Consider the following 6,858-nt stretch of genomic DNA (forward strand, 5'->3'; position numbering starts at 1 on the left):
ACTAAAGGGTGGTTATACCGGCTGTACAGATACATGTTTTTGCAAGTCATTTGAAAGTTGACATACCTCCAAGATGTGAGTCCAAGCGTTGTCTTCTGATTCATTGCACGGAACTGAGCAAGGTTCTTCCGAAGGCTTGTCCTCATCCATGTGGTCTCCAGGGTCAGGGTTGCGAGGAGGGGGAAGGTCGGGCACAGGACGTTTCAATCCAGAGTTTATTACCATATCGCCACCGCCACACTCTAGTTCCATGTCCTCACTCATTTCACCCATTTGTTTGGACTCCGATTCGTCTTTTCTTTCGTCCATCTTTTTCTTTTTTGGCGACGCCTCAGGGGCGGAGCCCTTAGTATAGTACTGCGATTGAATTGCCAGGAATTCTAAATATTCCACGCACGCATTCCCTAGGGAATTCATTTTTGGCAATACCTTGCGGGTGAGGTCTTCCCTCCCAGGGAATTCATTTTTGGCAACACCTTGCGGGTGAGGTATTCCCTCCCAGCTGTTTAGCTGTTTTTCAATGACTTTGGAGCTTTTCCGACAGCTTGGACAGGATCATTGTTTGGAATTAAACAAGGTCAGCATTTGAAGTCAGATGTTTTTAAATGAGATGTCGTAATTGTCTGAATATAAACCAATATGTCACCGCGTTTAGTTGTTTTTTTTCTAGTAGTTTTCCTTCTCTTTGTGTATGTGTTTGGACATAAGGCCATGTTGATTTGATTATATGGATTACATCCGCGCGCGCATGAATTTTCGGCCGTTTCCCCCCAAAAAAAGTTTTCAACCATACTGTAAATCGTGCAAAACAGTTGCAAAATGAGAAAAAATTTACCATAAGTTGCAAGGAAAACATTTAGAAACGATACCAATGTCGTAGCTATAGAATGTCAAAATCAAAGGAAAAAAGACAAAAATGTAAAGAAATTAATTCGAAGAGTAGATTATTCGCCATAACATATTCTGTGCCATTTGTTCAACCTTGATGATCACGTAGATTTCATAGTGAAAGCAACTTTTCTTTTTTGTCAAAACTTTTTTTTATTCGCACGCTGTCATCAGTTTTGGGGTTCCCAGAGGATGTCATCCATATAATCAAATCAACAGATGAATTCAAGTTCTTTTCAATGCAACTTTGTGAGGATAAAGGAAAGACGCAGAGACAAGGCTTTCCGCACACTGGGCACGGGAGACTTTTAAGACGAACTGGCTATGACTATATGATACTGGCTACGTTAACCCTTTCAGTCTTAACTGAGTTATATTTTCCTTCTTGAACTGACGTCCCTTTGCCGTAGAAATCCTGTGTCTTTATATTATGTATTACCCGGCATTAAACAGGTGGTACATCACTTCAGCACACATATTTGTAACCGGACCAATAACAGGGACTACAATAACAGAGAACTGTATAAGCATACCTCCATGGTATAAGTAATTACAAGGGAACTGTTCGGAGTTTCATCAGGTCTTGCACTATCATCCTCTTACAAGTTAGTTAGAGAGTGCAATCGTACCACAGCTCCCATATACACCGATTGTTCAGCATATTCATGGTTTTCAAAATGTGTACATTCTCCTCGATTCGATTGCACCGTCATTGGCGAGGTTTTCTAAATTACATATAAAACTAGGTCATTACAATATATACACTAAGATACCGTAAAACACAGGCAGTGTATCATCGTAGTACAGACGTATGTAAGTCACCTCAGTAATCTCTAACTGGTGTAAGGTTTACTGTGGCTAGCAATGTATTATATAGCCTGCACGTGATGGCTCTGCTACTGATCTGGTTCCCTCCCATGTTGCCTTCTTTCTGTCGACGATGCTACTACTTAATACACATATGATATCAACATGCTCCTTCTATCATCATCAACAATATCGAAACAAAATTTTACACAAAGGAGACTGGAGTCAGTTGTCATGATCAGCTCTGTGACCGGGAGGCTTGAGTCAGCTGTGACCACGGCTTCTGGCATATGTGATTGTCCCGGCTTTAGCACGGCAACTGCCGGCTAGAGCTTGCGCACTAGCTAAGGCACATGGTATTGCAACTGTATGGAGAGAAGAAAGGCTGTCATTGGTCTGATAAGGTGTGAGGCTTGTTGCTAGTGTCAGGACAAAACAATAGACAGGACTTCACACATTGAAGGTATCTATACATGAAATACACTCCTACCATTATTGTATATGATACCTGACAAAACTCAAGTTTAAATGGCTACCCTCTATCCACGGCAAGTTAGTCAACAGTAATATGCCCCACATCTCGCCTCATAAAGGTCTCGGCCAAAACATATCGTGGTGCGAACGTCACAGCAAATGGTAGCGGTTTGAAATGAGTCTTCAAAACAAGGTGTACATTTCCTAAACAAGTCATCGAAACGTAGAAAACAGTTGAAGACAAGGCTGATATAGAATGTGCGTCAAAAGTACACTTGACATGACAGCTGTGAACTGCATAAGTAGCAGTCCTTCCGCGCTTCATAAATTAACTTAGCCAAAACTGGCCGACGTTACCAAACATCCACACCCTGTAGAATTATGGATAAAAGTACGTATGAACTCACCTTTTTTATGTCTGTATCCCTGGTTGGGAGAAGGCAAAGGGGCTACGTATCTCCACGCCCGCCGGCCTGGGCAACTGTAGGGAAACAGCGGTGATTAGAATCGTGTCATTATCGCGGGAACCGAAAAGGAGGAAACAAACGCTTATAACCTTACTTCTTTACCTGTAAATATGTTAAGAAGTGGCTTCCCAATTTTGGCAAGAAGGTAGCTTCGTTTCCTATTTGAAGATTTTGCTTCTCATTGAGCCTTAGGACTCGGCTACTAAAATCTGACGTTTGTTTGGTATAAACTATTTTTTGAATCTCCGTCCTCAGAGCTACTGAATACGCGGTTAAGCTTCGGTTGTAGGGAATTCCTGGCGGATTATATACCCTAGCTAGCCTGGCTCGCCGAGAATAATGTGTTGGGCAGAAGCCCGATTCCTTATCAAACTGGCCATACTCACAATGCGCATAGCGACCAGGTCTGGCTCCCAGTACGCATCACAGAGGTCGTTGTGGCCCAGCTCTAGATATATTACTTTACCTTGAACAAGCTCAGATACTTTTAATTTACTTATGTCATGTCCTGAACCAATATCCTTATATATAGGCCAATTCATATCTTCCGCTCTCCAGAAAAGAAACCATATCATCTCTGACACTTCGAATGGATGTTAATACTGTATCCATGTCCCATATATATTGTATAACTCATAGTACACAGTTACAGCGTAGCGTCTAGAGTTAGTCATTTAGAAGTAGATTTTAGTATTGTTATTCTTGTCTATACTTGCCATACATTGTACCTGTTGCAACTGTTGCGCAATAAAGATTGATTGATTGACTGATATACGAGGTCAGCAAAAGGAATAGCATCTGACAGGGGCCGAAAGTTAGACACCTTTCCGCCCGGCCGTGACAGCCACTTGACTATAGTATTATCGAGCCAGAAATGTCTGCTAACAACTCTGCTGGCTCGACTATCCACAAACGAATCGAGACGGGATATGAAGTTCCAAAGGCAAAGTCAAGTTTTGGGGCCATAGTGAAGGACAGACTAACAAAAGTCCAAGCAGGAGGATTAGGAAAAAAATAGCCGAACAGGAAAGAGCAAATTTAGCGGAGAGAAAAATACTAGGGCACAAAAGAACGGGGCTAGACGGGGCAATAAAAACACAAGAAAGCATGGGAAAGCGCATCAAAAAGGGAAAACCAGCTTTCAGAAACAATACAGCCACAGAAGGGCAGGAAATGCCTAATGAGGGGCGACCGTTACACCACAGGGGTGACTGGCACAAGATGGCACACTCGAGGGCACAGGAATGCAAGATGGGACACAAAGAAAGCACCACCCGTGAAGTGACGCTTAGATTAGGATTCTCAGAAACTGAAATTCGGCTTTTCTAACCGGAGAAAAACGTTCTATCCGAAAAAGTTGGGGTACGGGAAAAGCGCCACAAAATCAGCCGGACAAAGTGAACTATAAACTAAGCAAAGTTTGAAAAACAGGCCAGGAAAGTTAGCCGAAAATGCGGAACACGTGGGGACGCTTAGCAGATGGTCAAAGCTACGAACTATACGAAGTGTGTGGCAACTTTTAACGAAAATTCTAGCAATTACAGCAGCGTTCACAGGACAACAACTTGACGTACAATCCGGTATGGGAACCAGTGTAGAATTTAGGAGGAATCAGTGTAGTATTTCGGGGATCTCTGTAACGGTTTAGTTCTTGGTCTAACTTTACTTACGCCAAGTTATACGCTTCTATCTGATTTGCTAGTTTACCAAGTAAAACACAGAGCCGGGTCGATTTCGATTGTACGGGTAGCTGTATTGTGATCTGCTGTATGTATACAAAGTCAATTGACTAGTCTTCGAGTAACAATGGTTCGGATCTAAGTTACAGGAGTGGAACCTACAAGGGATATGAACTACAAAGAGCTAATACAGAGTGTGTGTTACTAACCTGAGGTCCCGGGGTCGACTGAATCCAAACGCAATTCCTGACGATGACTGCTCTCACCAGTCATTGACTCGTCATTGGCTAATCTAATGAGCATGTAAATGAGTTAAGGATCTAAGTATGTAAATCTGGCTACTAAGCACTACGTCATAAGTCACTACGTCACAGGGTCATAAATCACTGACGGGTTAGGCCCGGTACACGATGACCAGCATACGACGAGTTACAGAGTTAGAGGGACACCCCTCTTCGGACATGGTGGCAAACAAGGAAATAACTGGGCAACCAAAAAACAAGTTAGACCGACATACAAGTTATACAAAAAACAAGTTTAATAGCGTCCTGCTTGAGGAAAAGGGAAACAGCCCGTGGCCCGTGCGATACAAACAAGGAGACCCCGTGTGGTACAAACGGGGAATTCACTGGTCAACGTAAACCTAGCGGGCGAGGATCGGCTTTCGTGTCCGGCATAAATTCCCTTTCTTAATGCAAATCTGTCGTTTTTGTTTTCTTTGTGTCTTTCTAAAGGGTTGTGATAACCTACTCTACTCGGGTGGCATTTTCGTGCGCGCTCGCTAGTACGTAACGTTTAAATACGCATATACACGGCGACGATCTGGCACTGCGTTATTTCTACCGTAGTGGGTCTAAACAAGACGCAAGATTCCTATTTTGGGGTATAAGATGTTGTCACAGTGGTAATACACTATTTGAAACGGACCTATACAAAGTACCTTTCTTTGGTGACGCTATGATGGTGTACCGTTACCTCTGTAAATTTGCCCAGAAGGGAGTTAGTCACGAAAAGGAACTTAGCCACGGAGGGAGTTTGGGCATTCTCGTGAATAATTAACTCGTTCCCCGGACAGTCTGCCTCGCCCAGCATGATCTTCTTCCCAGGATCGTCTGTGTGACGAACCCAGGCGCCAGAAGCCATCATGCGGCAGTATAATGTATTGCACAAAAGACTCACACACGCATATTCAATAGGGTTCTTTAATAGGACGCTGTGGAGGAGCGTGTGGCGGTCTAAAGCCCCGCGGATACTTTTGTAATACTGGATGTTTCCCAGATCGGACAAGTGTAGGCCGTCAGGCGCAAAGTAGTTTGCAATTTGGGTTGCGTCTCCACAGACGTCTGTGGTCCCATACTGTGACCTTGGGGTAACTCTGCACAAGTCCCTTCAGCGCCTCCGTGAATTTGTGGAGGCGCTGAGGAAAGTCAGACATGTTAGGTGGAATATGGAGACACCAGATATCTGGGGTACCTTGGACGAGCGCCCGGTCTGCTTTCTGGTGGAAACCCACTGGGTGTACACGTAGCGTGTCTATTATATATGGCAATACCTATTAAAAAGCTCATCCTTATTTGGTAATACTTGCGTCAGATACCATTCTTTCCTAATAACTATACCTTACTCACGTACTTCCTAAATAATCAAACATAAATCCATACGAATGTGAGTTACAGCTCAGGGTACACACTTCATTCGTTGATGCATGCATCATATTAGCACCCTCAAAAACAAACAATACAACTTCCTACATACAGTACGGTGTTAAAAGCACACATATTTTGACATACTAGTAGTACTAAAACAATAATCCGTTATAAGAAAAATTCCTTTTAAACAAGGTATATCAAAAGGGTTACAAATTAATACTATACTAGTAATATAACTAGAGTTCCCCGATCTCATACCGTCGCCAAATGATGTTAATCTTTATGACTGACAAATTATAGATTATTCCCCCCTGATTTAACAAATAGGATGCTCATATCATTTTCATGAATTATATCATTTTATCATATTCTCAACCAAAATACAGTCTTATATTAATTAACAAACAATGCCATTCTAGCATTTCCTAATAAATTATGCAAATGAGGTCCTAATTTGAATCCATTATGTTTAATGATGTTCACCTTCACTTATCTTTCAAATACCACAAGTATGAAATTCCAGGCACTTATCATTACATAATTATAAAATTTTCCCATTAATTATGCAAGTTAGGTCTTCATTTACATAATCAATATCTGTGTTTCTCTCGTTCTCAAGTACCAATTTCACAAGCTTCAATAGTCCTATCATGGAATACAGCTGATTTATAGAATGTCTCCATAAATTATGCAAATTACATCCATATTTGCATAATTGTCACATAATTATATCAAGCATCACGTAAGCTACCTACATACAAAAAATCACGACTATCCATCAACCGGTTCTTGAGTTATCCTCTTTTGAATATTTTCAAACATATAGCCCTGCAGTTCCAGAGTAAACTAACGTCACTTCTTCCCCAGCACAAGAGCTACCTACCTTCTAAATTT

The sequence above is a fragment of the Branchiostoma belcheri genome, unplaced genomic scaffold (assembly GCF_001625305.1).
Source record: "Branchiostoma belcheri isolate BF01 breed outbred unplaced genomic scaffold, Haploidv18h27 scaffold674, whole genome shotgun sequence".
Classification (NCBI taxonomy): domain Eukaryota; kingdom Metazoa; phylum Chordata; class Leptocardii; order Amphioxiformes; family Branchiostomatidae; genus Branchiostoma; species Branchiostoma belcheri.